This window comes from Pithys albifrons, chromosome 6, assembly GCF_047495875.1.
Source record: "Pithys albifrons albifrons isolate INPA30051 chromosome 6, PitAlb_v1, whole genome shotgun sequence".
Taxonomy (NCBI): Eukaryota; Metazoa; Chordata; class Aves; order Passeriformes; family Thamnophilidae; genus Pithys; species Pithys albifrons.
Genome location: NC_092463.1, coordinates 35,000,263 through 35,027,411, shown reverse-complemented (window position 1 = coordinate 35,027,411; position 27,149 = coordinate 35,000,263). Strand labels below are relative to the sequence as shown.

The window sequence follows — 27,149 nt, the reverse complement described above, 5'->3', positions numbered from 1 at the left end:
CTGTTGGAAATGAACACTACATTTTTCATTGGGAGTTAAAGTTTTTACCTTACTTGGCATGTAAAATGAGCTACAACTGTGTACACTTAATTACTTTAATTCATGGTACCACTTGAAGCTGGTCATGTCTGAACCTCAGCTTGGGCCAAACTCAATCTGGAGTTTGTAGGTTTGGGGCATATGGGTTAGTGCAGAGGAGTTAAAAGGACAGTTCAGCAACCTGAAAAAAATACTTTCTTGGTGGTCTGCAAGGTTAGAATACAGTCTTGAGAGAGAAAAAGAGGGATTGAGGTAGATAGAAGCTATGAAGAGGAAAAACAGGACTAGAGGGAGTTTTGACAGGTGACAGTTTCAGTGTCAAAAGATGAGACCATGGACAGGAATACAACCTTCATTCTCATCAACAGTTCAGATTTAGAGGTTTCCTCCAGCTCACCAACCTGAGATAAATTGAGGAGCCTATGTGCTTTTTAGTTTTTCTTAAAAATACTTTGTGTTCTGCTAAAGAGCAAAAAGGCCTAAAGAAAACTGAACTTGTTCCTGTGAGAAGATGGTATTTACAAGTCAGGTAGACAACTTGATTAGTAGACTCGCTTGGTAGACTCTTCCAGGAACACAGTGTAGTGTGAAGCTTGTCTGGAATGTTGTCCTGGTTTCACCCCAGCTGCCAACTAAAGCACCACAGACAGCCAGTGACTCACTCCCCACCACGCAGGATAGGGGAGAGACCCAGAAGAGTAAAAGGGCAAATACTCATAGATTATTGAGATAAAGACAGTTTAATGGGACAGAAACACAAGAAAATTAGAGTAACAATGGTAGAATAAGACTACAAAACTGTGATGCACAATGCAATTGTTCACCACACCAACCAATTCCTGGTCGGTTCCCAAGGGCCAGCCCCCAGACACTTTCCCCACAGTTTGTATACTGAGCATGATGCCATATGGTATGAGATATCCCTTTGGTCAGATGGGGTCAGCTGTCTTGGCTGTGTCTCCCCCAGTTTGCCATGCTGCTCCAGCCTCCTCACTGGGGCAGCATAAGAAGCCTAAAAGTCCTTGATAAGCACTACTTTGCAAGATTTGAAAGCATCAGTGAGTTACCGATTTTCTCCTCCTAAATTCAAAACAGCACTATGCCAGTTACTAGGAATGAAATCATTCTAGCTGAAACCAGAACAACTATTAATTTATTTCTGAAATCTAATTATTTTAAAACCAGAAAATTTTTAGACTGCATTGGAACAAATTAATTACACATACAGGTGCCTTACTTTGTACTTTACAGAGCAGAGAAATGTAAGCTCCACTTTAAGATAACCATAAATAGGCTTCTTCAGTGTATTAAAGTCATACGTTTTCCGCCAGTGCATTCCAACATCTGATGCTTTCCATGAGAAAGCTGGGAATCGTCTCTTCCAACTGGTAGAAAACAACTGCTCCCAGCCCTGCAAAGCTGAAAGGAACAGAGCTCTGAAGTTGTGATGCATCTGTAAGTAAATATGTTGCAACTCCTCCCCTTACTCTGCTAACCTGATCCTTGAAAGCAGTTTTCACAAATTTCTCCTCAGCAAATGGAGGCAACATAAGAGAATACAAATATTACATTTATATTAGATTCTACTCCATAGGTTCTACTTGTACCTTGGGAGTGCAACTGGGCAAGAGGGTTGGGATTATTTAGTAGCTTGCTGCTGGCAAGACAAGTTCCTACGCCTGTGTCTCCCCCTTGTCTTATGCCAGTTCAATGACATCACAAAACGTAGGTCCTTTGGGTTTCCTGCACTACTGCTTTGTGCAGCACTGCCTGGGAGGGAGGAAGTGGAATGTTACCTGGGGTGTAACTCTCCCATGATACTTCTATTTGCCTCCCTCACAAACACAAGTCTTTTGTTTTCTCTAACTTCATCCTCTCATCTCTTCTCCAAGTAGTCTTCAAACAGAACTCCAGCACTCTCCTCCTGTCCAGCTTCTCTTACCACAGGACGTTTTTCTCCCAGGGCCAGCCTTACCCTACAGCAGCTCAGGGCACACCTGGAAGTTGAGCACTGCAAGTCGTTGCCTTTTTGGTAACTGGCTGCATCACCCCCTAAAAACAACAGTGTATTTTCTGTGATGTTTATGGCACTTTATTATTATTTGCGGTTTTGTCAGCTTAACACAGGGCTCTTCATCTAAGGATATCCCCAGCAGTTGGTGAGGATAAACTTTATTGTAGTTGGCCACATCACATCTCTGCTTTACTGATGATGAGAAAAGGAAAGCGAGTGGTAGGTGCGCTCACCTGTGGCTGAAAAACAAGAGAGGAGGAGAAGGAATATGCCCTCAGGGAAAGCCAGGATTCCTCACCGAACAGGTTCGACTCTGGCTCCTGACATCCAGTGGCTGTTCTTGTGCCTCTGTTCCTGGAGCCGTGGAACGGGATGAGAAGAGTTTTGGTTCTGCTCAGGGGAGAAAAAGTTTCCCTTTCAATAATAAGGTGAAGTAGCAGCTTCCGAGTAGGAAGAAGTGCCATAGGAGCTACATCCGTAGCACTCTGCCCTTGCTTTAGCAAAGTCCAAGTCGATGAGTGCTGAGGGCAGAATTTCACCACTCTGCCAGCTCCTCCTGCTACATCCCAGGCACTCAGCAATAGGACAAGGGGGCACGGGCTTAAGCTCTGCCAGGGGAAATTTAAGTTGGATATCAAAAAAAAATTCTTTACAGAGAGAGTAATCAGGCATTGGAATGGGCTGCCCAGAGAGGTGGTGGATTCACCATCCCTGGAGATTTTTAAACACAGATTGGACGTGGCGCTGGGTGCCATGATCTAGTAAATGGACTAGAGTTGGACCAAGGGTTGGACTCGATGATCTTGGAGGCTTTTTCCAAACCAATCGATTCTATGATTCTATGATCCCAATCTTAGAGTTGAGCGCTGTACAGCTCTTAACCGAGATTAGTCCGTTTACAAGGGTTTGGGAACGTAATTTCCCATCTCTTTCCTTCATTCCCACTCCATGACCTTTGTTTGCTGGCAGAATAAATGCTCTGTGCATACAGTACCTGAGGGCACAGTTTCCCATTTTACCAGCCCTGCAATCAGTTCCCCCTCCACCCCCTCTCTTTGCAAACCTGCTGGAGAGTTGTTAGCCTTTCACCCCGGGGTGATTTACTAGGACAATAATGATGATTAGCCAACAGTTATACCTGGCGGAGGGCTATGGCGGAGTGCTCCATGCATACCAGCTTACAGGAGGGGATACAGCAGAAACTAAGGGAGCCATTCAGGCCTTAAATTAGAGTCAGCACCAAGAGGAAAACTCAAGGGTTAACAGGCTGGGGACCTGGGTTAGAAACAAGGCCAAACTATATGCGGTAGTGAAATACTGGCTGATGGTAAACGCTGTATGTCTGGGTAGTCTTAAGATATTCAAAGGACATTCACTACTATTGATTTGCTGGGCCTTGGACCACGAGGGAATGATGAGGGAGGAAAAAATGTATGGCAAAACCTGTTTTTCAAGATTTTCAAGGACTTAAAGTAAGACAGTGTTTCACTGGTAATGAATGTTAGTTTTGTGTTGTGTGATGGCTTTTCCTGTAACTTGGGATGAATGTGGTCTTTCCCTGTTCTTTTGTTCTCCACTCTAGAAATCCCTTGGGCATTTAGCAGTGGCAGGTTGAGCTGGAAAGATCAATATGCTTAGAGCAGATGCTTTGGTTCAAACCAAGAATTTCTCTGTATGTGTGATACATCACTGGAGACCCTGAGATCTGGTTCAGCAGGATCCTACATACATGCTTGATTTGTTTTACCCAAGAGCCAGCTCTCTGGTGTCCTAAGGCAACTGATTTCTCCTTGCCTATCAGAGGTCTACAGACATTACTTTGTTATTCATAGAGGTAAGATCCTGCAGGACACTCTTTCAAAGGACATGAGCACCCATTAGTATAGCTTAAGTTAGTAAGATCTGAAAAGGTTCCCACTGTAGAGCTTCAAAACCTAAGCTGTTTGTTAAAATTTGGGCCAGATTTTAGTCAGGGGGCAAGGGTGGCAGTGGTGCAGCATATGCAGGCGCACTGGGGTGACAGGAAGGAGATAAAAGGAAAATATATACAGGGAAAGAAAAGAAATTGGATTAAATATTTGCATTTCACATCTGCAGGCAAAAGAATTACTCCTCAAACTCAGTGAATGGGACTGTGGATCTAGGCCCCACTTACCACTGTGACTCCTGTTTGGGATTTTCCAAGGGCCTGAGGCTATCAGGAGTCCAGGCCAGCAGCATTCCAGCTACCAGACAGAGCTCTCTCTCCAAAGCAGGCTGTGCTTAGATCATGGCCTCTCTAGACAGCCTGGCCCTTTCATGCCTCTGGCCGAAGATGGAATTTACCAGAGCTGAGGTTAAACACCACATCTAGTGCTTCAGTCTGAAATGCTGGTATGGATTGCACTTGACTTTGTTCCTTCTATGTGTTTTTTCCAGTAAAGCTTCAGATTGCATTGGCTATTTAACAAAAAGTAAAATCAAACAGCTCTGCTTTTTCTTAGACGTTTGGCCATTCCCATGTTCACTGCATCACTGCCAGTTCCCGTGAATGCCTAACTGAAAAGTGATGTGCTCAAAAAAGCATGTTTTCTTACATGTTTAAAAAGTTTCTAGGTTCTTTTCCTTCAAATAGTCACAGCACTGTGCAAGAACCACTGCTGATCATGTACACTGGTTTTCCAAGTTTGCCCAAAATGCTTGCTGCAAGCTTTCTGCCCACACCTGCCCTCCCCTCCATTTGTTTGTTTTCTGTCTTCCCCAGTTCTGGCATTTGGATGGTCTAAAATCCACATCTGCTCATTGTGCACACTCTCTTGAATTTTTTCTTAGTCCAGTAGCTTGTATCTCTTATTCACGAGCACCATCCTTACTCACACTATGCTGTATTTCCCAGTGAGGATGGATGCTACTCAGTATATTTTGAGACCCCAAATCTCTCTGCAAACATCTCACAACCTGTGAGTGAATTTACTTAACTCTGCTAAGGCCTCACAAACTGTGCTGGGCACTTTCCTACCCTCCTACATGTCTGTGCTACCGAGCAACTATGTGGAGAAACAGCGGGTGACAGTGGGTTATGCTCGTGCTTACAGTGAAGAAGCAGCTGTGGCGTGACGGGACAGCCAATGCTGCCTTGGACTGGTGTCTGCAGCTGCCCGTGCGCCTCTCACCGCGGCCGTGCGGTGCGGCCACAGCACGGTCTGTGCGCCCTGTTACTCCCTGTGCGGGGCTCCGAGCGCTCTCGACGGGAATCTCACCGCACACTGTGGGACAGGTCCCGTCTCCCGCCAGATGGTGCTGTGGCACCGCCTCACGGTAACAGCGTTTCTACTGACACTCGCAAAATCATCTTAAAATCGTGCTGATGACCCGAACTGTTGCCTTTATGGAAACCCCCCCAGACACAAACACACAGGCACACAGACACGCACGCACACACACACACACACACATAAATACATGCACAAAAAAGCCGTAACTACACCCCGACTTGAGCATTGGAAATTTTGTCTTCCCCTCCCCCATGTGGTTTTCAGCACGTTCACCTGCCAGGGGAATGGAAGGAAAAGGTGGGTGAGTAGGGTCAGAGGGCGGGCTCAAAAACCATCCAAAGAGGTGAGCCATGTGCAGGTCTCTCAAAGGACCTGCTGGAAGATATGTCTGTGTGTGCAGATAATCTGGGTCCCATTCCTCTAACGTCATGGCACTGCCTCGAGTCCTTAGAAGTCCCTTTGTCATGAGGGCCACTGTGAGGATTGACCTGAAGAGCTGTGGACCTGCTTCTCCAGCCCAGCTGTGGCCCCAGAGTAGCTCCCCAGATCCTCACAACAGCTTCTGAGACACACAGAGTCACAGCCTCACAAAGGGCCTGAGCAGGGCAAGGGTGGGAGATGGAGAAGTTGAATTAAGCTTCAGGTATTAAATTGCAATAATAAAACCCCCAAACCAACCACCCAGGAAACCTACACAGGCTAATCTCAAGATAGGAGAGTGGTTACAAAGGCTTAAAATTAGTGAGAGCTTACAAATGCTTCTCTTCTGCACTAGACAGAGAAACAAAACTGTCTGCTGAGGAACCTGCAACACCCACCCCCATCCTCCTCCTCACACACAGGAGCTGCCCAGAACTGGAGCTACACCCTTCTGCCACAGCCCGGGTTCTAGACAGCATTAGGTATACACTGAATGTTGCCACTCCTCCAAAGGAGTCTGGTAACAAAGAGGCTTCAGGAAATAACTTTTGGCTTGGTCTGGAGAAAATTTCTTGTTGTCTAGGTGTGACTTCTGAAAGGAATGCTTTTCTACTATGTTTTACCACCCAGTGCCCCGAAGCGACCTATAACAGCGCTATTACTCCTAGAGACTGTCCTGTGGGCTGGCTGGGGAGCCTTTCCACAGGTGTGCCTTTGCCTGGTCCACCCAAGAGACCTCTGGCCCTTACCAGGCCAAGTCCTCAAGGCAGCCTCTTTACTCTCTAGTCCTCTGCAACATCAGGGCTCCCATGGAGGCTCCTCCAAGACAGCATCCACCACCCCTAGAGAAGGCCAGGTTTTCCTCATTATCAGACTTATTACTGCAAGGAGACTCAGCTGGCTTTCTTGGTTCACCCTGGTACCTGGAAACAGAATCAGAGACTGTGAAATATTTCAAGACTTGATCCTTCTGCTTGAGAGCTTGAGGCCAGAACAACTAGACTCCAAACTCGTAGAAGAATGAGTCAGCTCCCAAACTGTCTGGACCCCTGCTTCTGCAGTGTGGCAACAAGGTGGTTACCTGTTTAATTGTGTCGTGGTCCAGAGAAAAAGGCAAAGCCCTACTCTTGGATTTCCCTGATCCCACTTGTTACCCAAGAGTGCAGTGTGGGCTGCCGTGATCCCTCTGGTACCTGCTGGACTGAAAAGCAGGGAAGACAGAAATGTTAGTGAGCTTTCAATTGGCCCAAATTCCCATGAGTATCACTTCCCCAGGATTTGGAAAACCTTGGGCAAACAGCACATGTAATTTTCAACAGCCTCCATTTCATCTGGGTTAACAGCACTTTGTTGCTTCCTCCTCTGCTTAAGTGATGGGCATTCACTCTGAGCTCTGTCCTCAGGAACAGCACTGGCAACACTCTTGCTCCTCCTACATTACCAGTGCACCTCCATCTTCCATGTGCCATCATCCAACATGCACACAATATCACTGGCTGGCTAGCAGCCATCTCTCTGGCTCCAGGGGTGAGGGCATCTGAGCCTCAGACTACATAGAAAAGCTCCACTTCACATGCTCTTTTCTCTATCCTGGGCTCATTTGCTTTCCTTTTTACTCCAAGAAGCAGGATCAGGTCATTTTCAGTGCTGAGTTCTCCAAGAATAAGTACCACAAGCAAAAGGCAGTGTTGGGAATGTTATCCCAGGGTAGTCAAACAAATACTTTTCACCATTTCATTTACTGAGAAAACATTCCACTGTGGAAAGCTTTTCTGGTCTTCAGTATCTCTGTGACTTTTAGTGTCCTTTCAAGATGAAACCGTCACTGGGGACTTGCCCCACTTCTCCTTTGCAACTGAGGTAGATGTAAAGAGGGCAGGGGAAGTGTTCCCTTACAGCAGGGTGCCTGCACTTCAAAGCTCCTGAGGCCGGCATGCAGGAAGGGCTGCTCAGTGACGCTGGGGCGTGAGGCAAGCCCAACAGAAGGAAACGGCAAGGCTGATGGGATGTGAAAGCTGCGACTGTGTCAAAGGCAGGACGGAAATGTTGTAGGGGCAGCCCTATTTTTAGCCATGTCTTGCAGAACTTTGCTAGAGCTTGCTGGAGTCAGCAGCTACTTCCCCTTTCCTTGATGTAAGCAGCATTGGTGAGGTTCAGATCTGTTTCTGTTTACCCATTCAAACAACAGTATTGACTGAAAGGTACCTTCAGCCCCTTGGACTTAAAAACACTCATGATCAGAGTGTTCTAGGTAAGGAGAAGAGAAAGCATCTGACACTTCCCTGTCTCCATTTCAGGGCTGTGAGAGGTAGAAACCAATGCTGAGGCTGGGGAACGTGACTCTTAGTCACGTCAGTGGGGGATTTTGCAATGGGAGGTACACTGCGCGGGGCAGGCAGCGTGCAAGAAAAACTGAAGCGCTTTGTGAGGGCCTTTGGCTGGGGTTCTCCAGCTGCAAGGCCATGATATTACTGCCCAGAAACCCCACCTTCCTGCTCCACTTCAACCTGCTCAGGTATGAGGGAGGTGGCAGGGTTTAACACACCACAAATGAGCATGGGTCATTGAGGAGAGCAGTAGGCTGCCAAGAGTGTCCTCTGCCCAGTTCCTTTTAACATTTGTCTGTATGAAATGGCTCCTATACCTGCTGTAGGGAAATGCTCAGGGGAGAGGCCATTCCTAAGCCAGATGAGAGAGAAGATGAGGAGCAGCCATGCAAAAGAAGCCACAGCTGAGATGTGACTTTTCTGTACAGGCTGTAACTACCAATACAAGTTACAGACTGGCTTCAGTTGCCAAGAGTATGGATCAGTTTGACTTCTAGTATTCAGTACAGGAAAAGGTTGTGAAGCACAGTGTCCAGGCCTAGGTACCCAGAGCTTGCTGCTGGTCTCAACAGACCTGATCCCCCCTACTTTGTTGTCAGAGAGGAATGAGATTGCTGTAGGGATGGGAGAAGAGCACTTTCTGAACAAAAATAGGTACAGTTCTGAAGCATTGCCAGAGCAAACTCTTTCAAAGCCTGGCAGTAGTGAGGAATAGCAATGGGACAAGCAGGTGAAAATGCTGACTCTCTGGCTATAGAGCTTGATGTGTCTATGAGTGAACAGAAACCCTCTCTAACACTTGAGACTTCTTGCTATAACTCTTTCAATACCACACATTTATTACCAATTCCAGAAAATGAGAGCTCCTCAGGGCCCCTCAAGTATTTCAACAAGACTTTGCTTTCTCTCTCATGTTTCATACTGTCCTTCATCCCCATGCCAGATGCATCCATTATCTATATAGACCATTCTTAGGATGGATGGATGGATTAAGGCAGGATATAAAATTCTTGAATGAGATATGTGGATGGTGAAGTATTTTGTACTATAGCAGTTTCATTTAGAGATCAGAAATCCTTTATATGTAGGTAGTGAGAGGAGCGGGTCATGGCCAGTGCCACTGCTGTCCAAGGGAATGTGCTGGGAGGTCAGTTTGGCCTCTAGATGGCAGCCCTATTGCTCACACTTCAACATGCTGAGACAGCCAGAAACACCTTCCTTTCAAAAATGGGGCATATGGAGACGCCTCACACTCAGTGCTTCAGACCCAAACCTACAGGCAGTCAAGACTGCATTGCAAACAAATGGGATTTTTTTTAATCTCTCTTCTTGTTTGTAATGAAGACTATGAATTTGCCCACCTCTGGATGCCACAATTGCCTGTACTGGACCAGGAATTGTTGCCTGGGAATTGACCCTGACATTTCTGAAGTTGCATTGAAATCAAAGCAGAGCAAAAGCAACTCCATTGGGCTCCAGGGCTGCACACACTGGGTTTGTGCCCTGCACTTGACTTTTGGGGATATAGGGCTGTGAACCTAATAAGAGTCTAAACCCCACTCTGTCAAAGGGATCTGTACAGTAAAATGCTTTATTGTTTCAATAAAAAACTACAGCCAAGCATTTAATGGCTTCCAGCTATAGCCACTCTATGTGATTCTCTGTACATTTAAAGGTTTTAATGTTTCTTTTCTTTTTTTAAGCACGGGGACAAAAAGGAAGAGTTAAAGAGTTAAAGCTGACAGATGTGTCTTCATGGTCACTATTTTAGATGAGATAAAACCAGCCTTTTGAAAGAGAATGATCATAAATATTTCTGTATTGGAGGTGTTGGCAGCAGTAGGAATCATGTGACTCTATCAAAGCTAGCTATTAGCAGAAAGTTTTAATAAATTGTCTTTCTTATTGACTTAAAAGTTACTTAGGTAACTTACTTGGAGATACCCCCTTTCTGTATTTCTGGAGAATTCATAATCATCATTTCTTGTATCCTCACAACACCCTGAGAACTAAATGCTATGTCTCACAGGGGACTGAGACTGTCAATCAGATTTGAAAGGTGTTCAGTACCTAGAGATGGGGACTAGGGTGTACATGCCCAACCTGCATCAAAATCAAAAGGCAGAAGAAGCAATGCCCTTTTGAAATCCAATCAGACACTCTGACAGCATCTTTAAGTGCCTTGATACCTGCAACACTCCTCCTCAAACAATTTATGGGAAGTGTGTGGCAAAACCCTGAATGAACAAAGTGTACAAACAAGGCAGATGACACCCACAGGATACAGAAATGTGACATTTTTTAATTGATACTTTTGGAAGATGATAATAATATAGGAAGAATGTCCTCTTGGTGTGTAATTCTGTTGTGCCAGTAGCTGGGATGAGTGATGAGCCTGGAAGTGGAGCAGGGCTGAGGCAGTTGTTCTCCATGGCCAACAAAGCTGGGGGCTCAGGAATGCACTTCTCATGTTACAGGCAGTTCTCAGAACACAGGCTTGTCAGAGTGGGATATACTCCTCCCAGTGCCAGGAAGAGGCAGAAAGGAGAATAAATATATAAGAAAAAGGGGAAGCAACTTTGAAGATAGGGTTTTTGTTTGGTTATTGTTTTTTTTTCTGCTTTAATAAAGCAGAAAAAAATTTGCAAGAAATTTATGGTCTGATTTGAATCCTACTAATGCTCATGGAAATCCCTTTAGTGAATACTGGATCAGGTCCAAGAAAAGCAGGTTATTTTTCCCTTAACTTCTATTCATCCATAACTGTTCCTTTCTACATGCAATTTCATTAGATCTTGCCAGTAGCTTTAATGTGAACCTCATCAGCAGTGGACCTGGGTAAGACACTGGGATTAGCTGCCTCTTAACTCTGAGCCAGACTTCCCAGAACACTGTTGGTAAAGGAGGATCCCTTGACTACATGGCAGGTAGATGTAATCTTGACCAGAGTATCCTGGTAGGATCTCTTATGGTAAGACCCAGCTGAGAGGTATGTGATTTCTGTCTTGCACTGAACTGCTCTGGCAGGTTAGTGATTTTAGCACACCACAACCAGAACAGCTCAATCAAATGGTTTCTGTGTGAACAGTTCAATGAAAATATCTGTTTGGTTGTAGTCAAAAAAGTGCAAATTAAAACCTCTGGAATAGGCAGAGAATGGACCAGAAAATGGCCTTGTATATCCAGGACCAGAATAAGGCCACGCATCTGGAAGTAATCTCTCCCCCATCTGGGAGACTGGATATGAGAGGAAACAGGCTGCAGTCCTGGCTCCGCCAAAGACTGGGTGCTCTTTTAATGTGCTACTGAAACAAAAAAGGTCAATGAGAAAACTCTACCCTTGTTTCAGTACCCTGGGACAGAGGAATTCTTTTGGGGAGTTTGCACTTGCATCACCCTACATTTGTGATGTCTTCAGTAAACCTGCTTGAGTTCACAGAGCAAAGAGGTTTGAGCCAGGAGTACTTGTGCTGCCATTAGGGACATAATTTCTACATGGACCAGGCTCTTCTGTGCTATTTGTAGAGCAAGTCTGTGTATGGAAGAGGTGGTGTGAACATTTAGTGAGTTTGGGCTTGAAACTGAGACTGAACCCTGACTTGCCCATATAAATATCTATCAGCTCTTGGGAATTCACATTGAAGGTTATACCTAAAATATGCCCACCATATTAAGAGGTTGGAAATATATTTTGGGATAATTTGCTAGCCTTCTCTTCTTTCCCTGTCCTACCTCTCTGCCCTACAACTACAACTGGGACATCATAGGGCACGTGGGCTCAGTCTAGGCTGAATATGTTTTTGGGAACGTGGGTTTGGGTCTTGAGCCACAGGGTAGCTATGACAGCTCCTGGTGAGGTGGAACTAGCCCTCACACATCCCACCAGCTGCCTGTCCTCCTGTGACACCAGTGTGCTGTACAAAGTGCAGAGCGGGAGTGTGTCATGCATGAACACAAAGGTTCCTGTTGAAGCACAAGGCAAGGAAGCTCATGGTGTACCCCCAAAAAAGGGAACGGAAGCTGCACCCTCCATCCTCTTGGGTTATAAACAAAACTACTTCTCAGGTCCCAGGAAGCTGAAAGCTGCTCCCCTTATGTGAGAAAACACACCTCATGCTTCTGCCTATATGTGGCTGCAGGTTTTTTGCCACAGCCTGAGCCAGCCCTCCCTGATGATGTGTGGCTCTTGAGTGGGGTGACACTGTGCCTCTTGGGAGCTGGAGCTGGCTTCCTCAGCTTCCCTTTCTGCTGGGTGCTGCCCCTATGAAACAGCCTCCAGCCATCTGGAAATTCAGCATGGTCCTGTATCTTCCGTAATGAAGATTTTGTTAAACAGTTTTATATTTCTAAGTGGTACACAGCTCTGTTGCAAGCTCCACAATACCTGCCTCAAGCAGCTCATCTGAGCTGTTCTTCCCATGCTAATCTCTGTGATCTGTGGCATGCATACAGCATCAATGAGAACAGGACCTCCCCTTTGCTGCACCATATTTGCCAGAACAGGCATAACTCAAGATAACCGGATTTGAAACACTCAGAGCAGGAAGCAAATAACTGGCCTGGAGGGAAGGCAGGGTGTTGCCCATAGACAATTTTTTAGGGGGGTGCCCAATTTGTGGTATCTGATCTCTTTTCACTCTCCTTTAGCCTCACTTACAAAGGCAGGATGTAAAGCTTGCAGGATCATCCCTCATCTCCCTGGCTTGAGTGCTGGAGTTACGATCTGCACTATCTCCTTTTTAGCTGTACTGTTTTGTGTGTTGTGACGTGACGTGTATTGAACCTACAGGTGAGCATGAAAAAAACTCCACAGCCACACCTGGTTCAGACAATGATGTCGTTGCTGAGGATGGACAAGGTGGTGGATATTCATGGAGTACATGGACCTGCACTGGTGCTGGTGCGACTGACGCTTCCCATGGCTTGTACCCCACAGTCTGTACAGGCAGCCAAACTTCCAGTCAGTACCTACATCTTGTAGGGGTCAGGGCAGGCCGAGGCAGGCCTGCAAGTGCCTTTGCTGATGAGCTGATGGCTTAGTCATCGGGGCTCTCCACAGAACTGTGTAAACACCACCCACAGTTCCCTGCATGAGTCCTTGCCATTGAGATCCACCAGAGCCTTGTCCTCCTGCTCCCCATGCCAAGGGTCATGAGCTGGGACCAGCATCCAGGTGCCAAATGTAGGCTGTAGCTCAGTGCAGCCGGTCTGCTAGAGGTCATCATACGCCTCCTTAAGCAAACAGGGATCCACGCCAGTTGATAAATCATTTACGAGAAGTCAGAAGCAAAGAACTAGATTAACCAGGTCACTGGGTGTCCTGGGGGAATGACGTGTCAGTGGAGCTGAAACAGCAGATCCCACAGTTGCAATCTGTTGCCTTCTTCTGTCCTGACAGCAATTCATGGAAATCCCTGGAACTAGACACCAGAAATGGAAAAACCCATTATCTCATCCCAGTCAGCTCACTCGTTAAAGCAGTCACTCCCATTTGTACATTTTCTGGCAAAGTTTAAAATGTCTCAAGAGAGGGGATTTCCACTAGTTTCTTCTCAAGAGGAAGCTATTCCACCTATCAGGAAGGCTGCCCTGTGGTGATATTTTTGTAAACCAGAAGTAACTCCAAAACCCAAGAGAGAAAAAACAAAAAGGATTCTGCTGCAGGAAGTGGGGCAGTGATGTTTTTCTGCCTGAATAGGTACGTGCCACATGGGGCACATCTCCAAATGGAAACTCTGTGGGTACACATGTGTTTACACACAGCCACCAAGGTGTGCTCGTATGTGTATATACACCCATGTTCTCCCTCCTTCCCAAGGATGGGATGACCTTGTGCTCTCAGCACAATCAGTGTGTTGTAGTGTGATATCACACCTAGCTCACGCTTGTGTAACTCCACTGACATCAAGGTACATCACGTTGCTTTGAGGAGGGAAGACATGCGTGAAAGATGTGAGGCAATAGCTGATGTTCCAGCACCCACTTCCCTGTGTTGTAAGCAGAGAGAAATTGCTTCTCCTCAGCTGTGTCAGAAGAACAGCCCACCCCACACTGCTGGGGGCTCCAAGGCTTGGCACATTAAGCGCTGAGAGCACTTGGAGCCCATACAAAAAGGAGAGATGGTGCAATGCAGAGCTATCTTGCTAAGGTTGTCAGCAGAGGCCGTGAAGATTTTGGCAGCTAAGCTTTTCAGCACCTGGGAAGCACTTTGGGACAGTGGAGAAATAAATTAGCTGTGTGACAGTATTTAAAACCTTATCATTAGTTTCAGAGCTAATTCTGCATTTAGATGAATGGGTGTAGCACACATTGCTGAGCTGGAACCTGCAAGAGATAGTGAGGATTGCTCTCTTCCCATTTAGAAAACTTATGGCCAGCAAAATTGCAACTTACAGCCTTGGTGGCTTACGTCTGGAAGCCCCTGCTGTGGTTGGGGTAGGCACAGCAACAATGCCAGGAGCAAAGAAGCCCTGTGCTGCCCAGGGCTCTGATTACTTGTGCCACACAGTGTTGGAGGTATGCCACTTAGGAGAAAAAGGTGGGGTATTGCCTGGGTGTTTGCACTGACTTTGTGACTCCTCAACTAGGCATTTTATTTGTCTTCCACAGCTGGCACAGCTGCCTTCCCTGCTGGGGACTCCTGAAATTTAGGCGGTGTGTTTTGCTCTGCTGTAAGGTCTGGACTTTCCTTGCCCAGATAGTGGTGCTGAGGCTGCCCTCTTGAGCACCCTCTGCACTCTGTGCTACTGCAGGACAACTGATGTGCTTTGGCCTCGGCTTTCTTCTCTGCAGGGTTCTTACTTTGTTCTGTTTATCATGAAACATACTGAAGCATGAACAAGGGCTATAAAAGAATTACATGGACTGTGGAAAAGGATCTAACCAAGGAGGCATGGGTCAAACTATGGGTCTTGACTGGGTCCCTGAAGTTGCTGTCAGGTTCTAGCCAGCTGACCTACTGAGCCCCTTTGCCCCTTGCACTGTGGAAGCATAAGAGCAGGTAGAGCCCAGTAATATTTTAACTAAGAGATTAACTCTGCTAGTTCAACAACAGTAGGTCTTCTGCTTCTGTGGATGAAAGGTGCTGACTTGAGGCTCTTCCACAGGACAGCCCACACTCTCCTGACACTCAGAGCACTAGTTGCTCTGCCTTCAGAGGAAAACTCACATTTAACCCTCAGTCAAGAAAAGAACGAAACCTCAGCTCCAAAGACAACAGCCCAGAAAAGTCTTGTCCTGACTTTCTATAACCCATGTCTCGCACATTCTGGGTGGAACTTAGTTCCTAAAGAGGGTCAGAAGAACAACAATCCATCTTCCTTCTAGATGCTCCAGACACATCCATTTCTCAACAACTGTAAAGTCCCAGTGCACCCCAAAACCACGCACCACAGTAAGAAGAGGTTTAGGGAGGCCTCTGAACAACCCTGCTACTCAAATGCACTTCCTTTCCACGCCCAAGTACTTCTGAGACCCTTAACGTCTCACACCTTAAAATTAGTGGGCATTTTGCCATTGCTCTCAACAGATGCAGTACTAGATCCTGAGAGACAGGTCCAAAGCCCACACAAATCAAGACAGATCTTTTTGCAAACTTCATTGTGGCAATGGAAACAAGTTTTGCATGTGGCAAGCAAAAAGAAACAACAGATTCATTGGAATGGTCTGTTATGAAGGTTATATTCCAAAGATGAAAATACTAAGTGTTTTATTTAAAAATGAAAGCTAGAATTTGTGCAGGGAAACCTGACCTTCCCTTCAGTAGTGTGAAGCTGGATGCAGCAGCATCATGCAAGGCCTGAGCCCCAGACAGCCAGACAAGCCAGACTCAGAAAGTGGAACTGACTAATCTGAGTCATCTGCAATGAGCTGGGCATGAGTGAAATCATGCCCCGTGTAAACAGTGTGAAAAGCCAACGAAGACGATAAGGAGCAAGGTTTTTTTTATTGTTGTTGTTTTTCTTGATTCTGTGCGGGAGTGAATAACAACATAGGTGGGAATTTTAAATAGCAAAGCAGAGGCAAAGGGTGGAAACATGAGGCCCTGGATGTTCAGCTGAGATGTGGCACTGAAGGTTCTGTTTGGGGTTTTTCATGTGCTTGTACTGAACCGCCTTTAGAAGGCTTAATTTTCAGTAAGTGCTCAGCACTTGAAAACAACTAGCCTTATTGGAGAACTGGGGTCATGATCTTTATCGTCTGATCATCTGCTTTTAGAGCCATTTCCACTTGAGAGGCAAACATTTTTCCTTCCACCTCCTCACAGAGCCATCTTTCCTACCTCAGACATTTTCACGAGGACTGTACAGGACATAAATTACCCAAGCCCCAACAGTGAAGGTGGGGAGATCCTGCCCAGCATGCAGATTGTTTGCAGATCCTTGCAGTGTGGTGGAATTAACCAACACCCTGGTACAGGGTGTGTGTGTGTGATGTGGTTGAGGAGCACATGGTTGCTGATTTTCAACTGCCTACCTCTGTTCTGTGCATGGCCTTGCATTAGTTTCAGGTATAATCACATCATGATATCATAATGATATATTGCACTCTGATGACATGGAGTAAGCCACAGCAATCTGATCTCATTCTGCAAATGTGGAGATGAGTGTTACTGCTTCACAGGACAAGTGGATGGCAGATAGATGGAACTGGCACTACCTATATTGTCAGCCCTGGGTGGGAACGTGACCTGCTGGGTTAAACTAGGTGGCTGGGAGTTTAACACCTCAGCTCTAATTCAGCCTCAGTGGTTGCGGGTGAGTCATGAAACCTATCTGCATTCACTTCTTCCATCTGTGAAATGGTGACAATAATATTTCCTCACCTGATGGGGGAGGGAAGGGAGCGTGTGTACAAGAATGAATAAATGTTTACAAAGCACCCCATAAGCAGTGCACAGGCTCCGGCTGTGCTGAGGAGGAACCCGCGTTGTTCCCTCTGCGCCGGGTTGCACCATACTGTGAGCACACCATGAGGTGTAAACACTCCCCTCAGAGTCAACAGTTTCCAATGAGAGCAAATTACATAATCCCTCAGGAGAGAAAGAGTGAGGACTTCATGTGTTACCAGCAATGGCAATAAATTCCATTCAAGAAAAAACAAAGTAACTTTTTAAAAGCAAATCATAAAGCAGAAAACAAATGAGCTGTGACCAGCACTTTTTTTTTTAATGGTACCATGATCTTAGGTTTCACTTCCCAAATAGGAAACAGAACAGAGAAGTGAATCCCCTTGAAATAAAAGTGAAGTTAATAACGGGATGCCTTTAGCTCTTACCACATCCTGTGTATGCTGATCGCTCTGCTTGTAGCTGGCAGGAGCCCTTCTAGACTTTTCTTTACCATGTTAATTCTTTGCTGAGTCAAACCATATTGTATAAACAGTTGGGAAAAAGCCTTCCTGCATCTCCCCTTTGGCACCGCGGTGCTCCAGGTGCTGTCCTGCGCTGGCGCTCGCTTCCTTCCCACATGCCCTGGTGCCTGTGCCCACATGGCTGCTCCTCTGCTTTCTTTACTGGTACAGACCTACACTCTCCCTGGCTGGCAAAAACCACACACAGTGAATGAGCTCTCACACAGTCCTACCCACCCTTTTTTTCTGCAGTTTCAGGTCCTAACATGCAGATATATGATGGCCACTAAATGTCTTGTTCACATGTTCACTAGCACTTGTTCTCATGCATATGCACAAGTCCTTAACCCAGCACAAACACACACAAATATGCACACTCTTCTTAGTCTAATATGTGCACTCTCACCAATGCATATATACACAGAAGCACCTATTTTTGACTTTTTCTGATCATACAGAGAGGATCTGCAGAGGGATCTGGACAGGCTGGATTGATGGCCCAAGGCGAAGGGTATGAGGTTCAATAAGGCGAAGTGCCAGGTTCTGCACTTCCATCAAACAACCCCATATACTGCTACAGCCTGAGGGAAGAGTGACTGGAAAGCTGCCCAGCAGAAAAGGAGCTGGGGGTGCTGGTCAACAGCTGCTGAGTATGAGCTAGCAGTGTGCCCAGGTAGCCAGGAAGGCCAATGGCATCCTGGCCTGTATGAGCAATAGCATGGCCAGCAGGACCAGGGCAATGATTGTCTCCCTCTGTACTCAATACTGGTGAGGCCACACTTCGAGTACTGTGTCCAGTTCTGGGCCACTCAGTACGAGAAAGACACTGAGGGGCTGGAGCAGATCCAGGGAAGGGCAACAGAGCTGGTGAAGGGTCTGGAGATTAAGTCATATGAAGAGGAGCTGAGGAAGCTGGTGGTGTTTAGCCTGGGGAAAAGGAAGTTCAGGGGAGGCCTTACTTCTCTCTACAATTACCTGAAACGAGGTTGTAGCAAAGTTGGGGTCAGCTACTTCTCTCAGGCAACTAATGACAGGAGGAGAGGAAATGGCCTCATGTGTCAGGAGAGGTTCAGTTTAAACATCAGGAAGAATTTCTTCACTGAGTTTCTTCACTTGTCAAGCACTGGAACGGGCTGCCCAGGGAGGTCGTAGAGTCACCATTCCTGGAACCATGACTGGATCTGGTACTTCATGCTATTGCTTAGTTGACATAGTGGTGTTTGGTCAAGGTCGAACTCAATGATCTTGAAGGTCTTTTCCAACCTTAATGGTTCTATAATTCTGTGAAAAGAATGCACTTCACAAATGCAAGCTGGCCATAAACATATACAGCTCAGGTAGGAGGCAGAGCTAAGCCCCTCCATAGCATGGTCATTGCAACAGCACTTCTTCCTGGGATGAGCTTCATGGCTAAGAGTTCAGTTGCTTCAGTAAATGTGGCTTAGACTGGCATATTAGTTCATAAGCACAGATATTTTATTGATCTGATTCAGGGCATTTATCTTTTGGTGCATTACTGCATTTTGCTGCTGCTGCTGCTTTTCATTCTGCTCATACTGTTGGAGGTGACCATAGGACCCCTTGCTTCATCAGCAGACTTGCTCTTCTGAACAGTTTTACTAAAAAAGCCTTTATCATCACCACGTCACACCTGCTCCTCAATGGGTCTTCAGTATTTCAGTGACACTTAGAAATTCTGGTTTGCATTTTGAAACAGCTCCATTTGCAACAGACACTGTCATATTCACTATAGCTTGAATCTGTAGGGGTTTTATCCATCAGTGATATTAGAGGTAACAGACTAGTCATCTTCGAGCTGTGCATCTTGAATGCACCTGAACTTGGGAAGGACTGCACAAGTCATCTTGGCATGGTACTGGTGGGTCAACCAACTGCAAACTTCAGTAACAATTAGTGGGCACAATTTCTCAGTTAGATGTACACAAATTGAAAGGCCATGAACTTGGAACTTTGGAGTCAGAAGACTTTTTGTTAAATTAATTTTAATATATCTAACAATGCTCACTCTGTAGGCCTGGAAATAACAATTGCCCATCTACAGGTAAACTAAGTAGCACAAGTTGTGCATATGCTGTTAGTGCAGTACAAAGTCTCAGCTGGAAGGGCACTTTGATGGAGAAATTTATTCCCAGGTAATTTTAGCTCTCTCTGCTGGGCTGGCAAGGGAGAGTGGTGGATATGGAGACACCAGTTACTGCAGTAATTACATGCATAGATAGTTGTCCACTCAGAATTGCCTGCACCATTGGCTGAACTCTCATTTCACATAGGACATCAGGCAACAATTGAAGGGGAAGAGGTTCATGTTGCTAGGAGTTACCACTGGACCTACTATCCAGTTGGACCAGCAACATGAAAAAGAAAAGTTGATCTGTTTTTCTCCTTGACCACTTGAAGGTGGTCCCAAACTTCTAATTAAGATCTAGGTACTTGCCAAGTAACCCCTCCCCTACAGAGCCATGGGCTGGAATCTTGGCATTTCCCAAGTGGCACTAGAGGGCCCACATTCTCACCCTTCCAAGAAAGCTAATCCCAAATGTTTGAGAGTCGGGTTCCAAAACAATGTCAGTCACCTATAGAACATAATTTAAAATAAAATAAAATGAAAACAATAATGTTGAGTTCTGTATGTTTGCTTTTGACTCTAGTCTTTGACTCACAGTCCAGAGTTTTCATGTTTTTCTCTGAACTAGGTAGCGGGAACAAAACGCTTTTCTTAACTGAAAAATTCTCTGATGTCTACACAATGCATGGAGCAGAGTCTTATGGAAAAAAGAGCAGTAAAGCAGGAAGAGTAGCCTTCCTCTTCTCACAGCCCCAGTAGCCAGCAATCAATGTCTCATGTGTCTGCAATACCTTTTACAGAAAGCAAAGGATTGTCAAGGAGGAAGAATCCTGCTGTTGATCTCCAAGGCTGCCTGGGCTTGGCAACACTGAGGAAACTGTGCTGTGGAACAGGGCATCGTGTCATCCCATCAGCACTCACTACCTGTACTGTGTGGCAGCCCAGACACTAGGCCCAGTGTGTCTGCTCTTATGAGGAGCATGATTAACTCTTCTTTGATGACAGCAAGTCCAGGCTTTGCTTTTGTTTCTCAGCCAAAACCCCATCTTTCCGTGGACCCAGGTCCCAGAACATCACTGGTGGCTGGGAGCACCCAGAAATGTTGAATGAAACAGTGACAGGCATCATTCAGCAAATGATTTTCCCTCCCTGGTCATCTACAGAGCATATGGCAAAACTCTCACCTCTCTGGGGCAGCCACCTGTATGCATGTTGCATTCTGCCTCTCTAGGTTCTCCACAAAGGTTTCTGTATGCAGGAAAAGTTGGAAACTCAGAAGGCATCCATCCCCTCCCAGCCTGGCTGCCTTCCAACACAGAGGGACAGATGCCTTTGCTTTATGTCACCTCTCAGCCTCTGGTCCCCAAACTCCAGTCTCAGAATCAGTTTGGTTCTTTATTGACTTCATAAAAATAAACAAAGGCCTGGTAGTGTTTAGGTCATAGTAGTAAATTATTTACACACACAACCCCCTGCCACTTCTTATTGCACAGGTCTTTGTGTTACCACACCTTGCCAGGAACCCTGTTTGTCCCTGCAACGTAGTCCCCACTCTGGGACAGCCAGACATTGATGTGAGCAGGCTTTCAGTGTACAGGCTGGGCTTTGCCATCTGCTGCTCAGGGCTGGACATTGCCCACAACACAGATGGATCCAGCCTCTGCAGAAGTGGGTGTTGGCAAACCCAGCACGAGCGGGCACACTGCTATGGGTGGCTTGGCATGCAGAGATGACTGAGTTCAGGCCAGGCACAAGCTTATCAGTAGATCTCATCCAGTGGGGAACAGTACTGAGAGGCAGCCCAGTGGCAAAGCACAAACTTCCCTTGCAACTATTTTTGAAAGAACCTTTACATCTTCCTTTTCAACTTGCACAGTACAAATAAACCGAAATAATCAGCCAGTTGTTACTTAAGGGAGCTATTGTTTTATAGCCCTCCATATCCCTGGTGCAAATGAAATAATATTACACTCCAAACCTCCCTTCATGGAAAAAGTCCCCCATCCTGTTCTGCCTTTGATCCTGGCTTCAATTCTTCCATGCTGCCATGGGTGGATTTTTGCTCTTAATTTGGCAGTCCATCTTACAATGTTTCTTTAGGTCCTGCCTCACAGTGGGCAAGTAGACATGGACTGTGCTGTGTGCCCAGCTTACAGGATGACACGTTTTTCATGCTGACCCACAGTGCAGATTATTTACATGCAATGCTTGAACAGTCATTGCCCATGTCCACTGCTGACCCCTGCAAGCCAAGTTCTAATTCAGAGCAAGAGGATTGCTCAATTTTTTTTGAAACAGCTTGCTTTGGCATTCATGTGCACTGAACTTTCCCTGTCATAGTGGCTTGGTTTCTGAGTTTAGCTAGAATCTTCTGGAGTTCCTTCCAGTCCTGCCAAGCCTTGCTGGCAATTATAATACATGGTTCTCTATTGGCAGCTATTGCCTTGTTATCCTCTTTCCCCCTTTACTGATTTTTGGTATGGTATTCAGAGGGGCCACTTTCATCTCTGACAGGCATGACTCCACCATCTCCTCTTACTCCTATAAGCTTTTCTTCCCCAGTAAAGAAACACTGTCCCTTTGCTTTTAATGGATTTTCCCCCCACTCAATCAGGTCAGACTCAATTTTTGACCCACAACAGGACTTTTCATTCCATGGCTGCCAAGTTTGTTTCATTCTTGGAAAGGCCCTTATCAAAAAAACTTTTGAAAGCATAAATTACTATGGTACCTACTTGTTCCTGATGAACTTTTTCAGAACTCACAGCAGTCAACTGACTAGTGGGTCTAGTGCTTTATCAGTGTTCCCTCCACTGGTTGCTGGTCCACCAGTGTGACTAGCATGGTCCCCATTTTTCTGGAAGCTTCATGCTATGCCCTGTCTGGCCTTTTTTCAGAAAGCAGCTGCTCCCTGGGGCAGGGCAGGAAGGAGGACACTGGGGTTCTGCCCTTTGCACTTTGGGGAGCAGCAGCAGAGCCAATGATGGACATGAGGGGTGCTGACTCCAAGACTGTGTCACAATGCCTTGTTTTCCTGGGTAAACCCTTGAGTCCAGGTGTCATGCAGAGCAATGCCCCATGACTGGTCCCAGCTGGGTGTTCAGGACGCTACTCTGGGCACCATCATCCATCTCTGTGTGCTGTACAGGATCTGTACAGAGCAAAGGCCATCAGGAAACACCTTGCACCAGTGCAGGGCTGCTCAGGTGTTCTTGAGGAAAGCAGAGTGCTGCAGCCAAAATACCAATTCACCACATCCCAGGGAATGCCATGTGGCAAAGCCATCCAAAAGTGCCCAGAGCAGCATCCCTGGTCCCCTCTCACCATCAGCTGAGCCTGGCTCTTCTCCTTACATAAAGAATGCTGGTAGCAACCTCTCACCATGAAGCATGGCCCCACCACTGACCAATCCCACAGACATCTTCCAAGGATGAGGACAACACAGTTTAAGTCTCGCATGGCCAAGCATGCCAGTTAAACTAGGGTGTTCTCATTCAGGGAGCTGGTGGGTACCACCAGGCCATCCTGCCCTTTGCCTTTTGCTGTTTTCCCCCAAAATAAGAGTAAAATAATGTGTGTCAAGAGACATATCCAGAAGTGGGCCATGGATGAGGAGGATCGAAAATGGAAGGGCTGGGGTGCCCCCAGGATCAAGGAGTGGATGCAATTGCCTGAGATAAGTTCCATGTCCAGCACATTTGGATACGGGTCTTAGCCTAGCGGTAGTTTAGTTTCTCAATTTACCTATGAAGTCCTTCAAAGAGCACTGAAAGAGTCTTCAAAGGCCAGCAGGAGCACAAGTGACTGCTGAAGCCTGCAAGGAGGCTCCCAGGCTGCTGGGGCAGGCAGCAGTGCGAATTTTTATCACTCACTCCTGGAGGAGCAGAATTAGGTGATCATACAATGCTTTCCCAATACAAGTTCAAATGTATGAATTTACCATATCTAATGCCTCCCTGAAATCCAAACAGACTTGATTACATTCTCCTTCTGTAATGAATCAGTAATTATATTGAAGAACACTATTATTTGTTTGGCATGACCTATATAAACCCGACTTGGGGAGTGCATAGTTGGTGTGGTGCCAGTGCTCTGTGCCCTGCATATTACTGCCTTATAAACACAACCATTGTTTGAATTTCAGATCAAAACAAACTGAGCCACGTCGCTTGTCAGTTATTAGATATCTTTTTCCCAAATGCTCACCCAGGCCGTATTACAATAACAATAATTATTATTACATACTTCCTTATTATATGTTTATGCCGAGGTAGCACATTTGCCTTTTTCCCACACATTAGTCGCTTCTCCTGACTCTTATGATTCACTCCTGCCTATTTCCCAATGTCCATGAGCTCCGTCTGTGTTCCCGGCTGCATTTTGTCAAGACCTGCAGATTCACACAGGGACTCAGTGCTGTATTCCACCAGCCTGCAAAGGGTTGCAACCAGCACAGGGGCTTCACTCTTCAAAGGAATATACAAAGAAAGAAAGATATGGACCCTGCCCTCAGGTGCTTTATAAATATTTAACTTGGTCTGATAATGTGATAAGGACTGATAATGCGATTTGGACAGACTAAAACCCAGCCCTGCTTGGGCATGGCTGAAAATGGAGACTGTGGAAAACAGGGCGGGAGGAGGGCAAGCCAGAGCTCAGTGAAGATGCTTCCCACAGACATCGCCGCAGATGGGAGAAGGACTCACTTTACCCAGCTTGGGACATCCAAAATGTGCTTGTCAAGACCTCAGCAAGTTGTTGATCTGCCTTTACAGTCACGGAAGAGAAGCGGGTGCTTGGCTGTTGGGTGAGTCAGCCCTTCTCAAGATAAACTTCAAGATATGTGAGATGAATCACACACTAGAGGTGCCTATTTGTCTCCATTGACTATGCAGGAAGCCTGTCCAACTAATTAGGTTTAGACACCTAACTTTTAGGCACCTAAAATCAAATAAGAGGAATCCCATCCTCACTGATGTACTTCGTTACTGGCCTGACAAAGGAGTCAGTGGGAGAGGCTCCCTGGAAGTGCCCTACCAGATTTGGACCTAACCAAACTCCTCCATCCTCTGTGCATGGGAATCTACAAAGCCTCACCCCCATGTCCTCCCCCCAGATGGAGGCAGGCATGGGTGCTCCAGCCATGCCCAGCTGGCAAAGATGAAAGCATGTTCCCTGCTGGGGACTGAATGAGACAACGGTCTTGTGGGAAAAGATATAATAGTGGAGCTGAAGACTGTATTATAATATATTCAGAGCAAGCAGGAGAAACAAAAAAAAAGGAAAGGAGGCTTGACCTTGGCTTCCTGCCTGGTGCTAAAAGTGTGTTTTGATGGAATGGGATAGGCAGGAAAGGAAGCTGCCTCCCTAACGCAAATATCTCATGGAGCTGTAAGATGTGTGGAGTGCAACCCATGTGTTTGGAAACAAGGTTATGACAAGTTCCACCATGAAGGGCCAAAATGGTATTTTTCAGACAGTTACAGCTGAGCCTGTTGGAGGTGAGCACCACCAGCACAGCAAGCAACACCTTCTGACACCGGCACTGCATGTCAGATGAATGTCACGATCCAAGAGGATCCTGAGCAGTTTAAGGCTTCCTCATTAAAAAAAAAAAAAAAAAGAAGAAAAGAAGGAAAAAAAAGGCGAAAGCACTTAGTCCTAGCACATTTTTTGAGAAAAAAATCATGGAAACATTCCAGTGGTTGATGTCTGCTGAATAAATTAGCAGCCAGGGGTGCTCTAGCTGGAAATAGGCAGAGGCCATCAGAAGTCACTGTGATGCATTATTGCCCTGATGTGTATGGGCTTGGGACCATGGAAGCAGGATTTGAAAAAATGTGGAATTTGTCCTGGTTTCTGAGATCTGTGCTTTCCATGTCCCTGATCATTTGTTAAACACACTAACCACCCTATTGATACAAGGGCAATAGCTGTTTTCATGTGCAGCAGGTGTCACTTGTTTTTCTGGAAACTGCCAACAGTGTCTTAAAGATTCTGGCACTTCCTTTAACCTGAACAACAATTTATTTAGGTGAGAGATACTTGACTTCTCTCTGCCCTGGCAGGCACCAAGGCCTGTGCAGATTAGGCCAGGTTAAGGGTACCTATTTGAAGATGTGCCCTTGCTGTATACCATGATCAGCTCCTGAGGTTGGGCCCAGCAGGGATACTGGGGACCCTGTGCCCAGCTGAGACCTGGAGGCAAGAGGGTGCCAGCACCTGGCTGCACAGCTTATCCCATGCGCCTGGACTCTCTGCAGCAAGGGGGATGGGGTGCTGCTTTGGGAACCTGCAGTGGGATGGCACACCGCTCTGCACAATAGCTGCTTCGTGGCTCTGCTCCACCAGTGATGAGAAACACATCTTGCTCCATACCTCACCTTGCTGGGCATTTTCTCAGCTCCCATTACCACACTGGCTGGATTGGAAATTCCTTCTCTAACTTCATGCAGTTGTGGCATGTTCAGGGAGATCAGACAAGACTTGCTCCTTGCCCTGAAGGGTTTGTAGCTTCACTGAGAACAAGCAAACCCCTAAGAAGAGGGAGGTTTCTCTGCAGGGGGTGGTGGGTGCCAGCAGCAAGTGGGCAGCAGGGAGATCTGCAGCATGGTGTGAGGTGGCTGCTGGGCTTTCCAGCCCTGTGCCCAGTGTCCAGACAGGATGTGCAGACTCCAGGCAGGCTGGTGGGTGCCCTGCCAGGGAGCTGGGGTACAGCAACGGCCCCACACCCAGCCCAGGGTCAGAGGGGCAGATGCGTCCTCTTTAGGCACCTTTGCTTTCCACTATCATGCAGCAGCCAGTCCTGGTGTTGCTCTTTTCCTCCAGCCCCTCAAATCCATTAGCACACTGGTTTGTGCCTCAACCCCACTCCCACCTCCAGCACAAGCTGTGTGTGTCTGAGTGCAGCTGGACAAGCCCTAGGACGTGGGTGGGCCAGCCTCCTGAGCAGTCATGACAAACAGCTGAACACTAGCATGGGCTTTCTGTCCTGCTATGTGGAAATATATTAATTGCATTAGTATTTCCACTGGAAATTATAACTTAGATCCATTAACTTCAGCCAGTTTCCTTACTCTGTGTCTGCTAAAAGGACACCTCTGCTTTTTCCACTGCAGTATCTTGCCAGTGTCACCAGTGCTGAATTTGTGGCAGGCTAGTCACATCCATGTGACACTTTCTGAAGAGGTCACACATTACCTCCACTGCCTGTCTCCACTTCCCCTCATCTCCCCCAGAGGTAGCCCAGCATCTAAACTACTGAGAAACAGAAACCTTTCTTTTTGAACAATCAAATCAGATCCCAAACTCCATTATTAATTGTAAAGATGTCCTGTAATTTAAATCACCTTGGATGGTCTTTAGGTCATTCACAGGTGTAAAGTCAGGAGGATTAAGGACTTATAGTATTTGCCTGGTACCACTGCTACCCATTCCAGCAAAAATAATGGAGCTGGCTTCTTGGGTTTCCTGCCACCACAAAGTACACACATGCACACAGTCTCTATTTTATGAATGTTTACATACCTGAGCTGCCAAAAATCTCACGCCTGTTGCTTCCCACCACCTTAACACACTTTCCTGTATCTCTGTGAATTTCTTTTCTCACCGACCAGCTGGTAATATCCCTTTCGCTTGGGAGCAGGCAGAGACTGGGC

At 46.4% G+C, this 27,149-nt stretch overlaps 1 long non-coding RNA gene across 1 annotated transcript; it reads right to left on the bottom strand.

Moving 5' to 3' along the window:
• Positions 1-767: 767 nt before the first annotated feature.
• Positions 768-27,149, bottom strand: LOC139673121 (uncharacterized). Its single transcript, XR_011698067.1, has 3 exons — positions 27,019-27,149; positions 2,287-2,443; positions 768-1,458 (listed from the first exon to the last, which is right to left on the bottom strand). It is a non-coding gene; the product is annotated as an uncharacterized lncRNA (long non-coding RNA).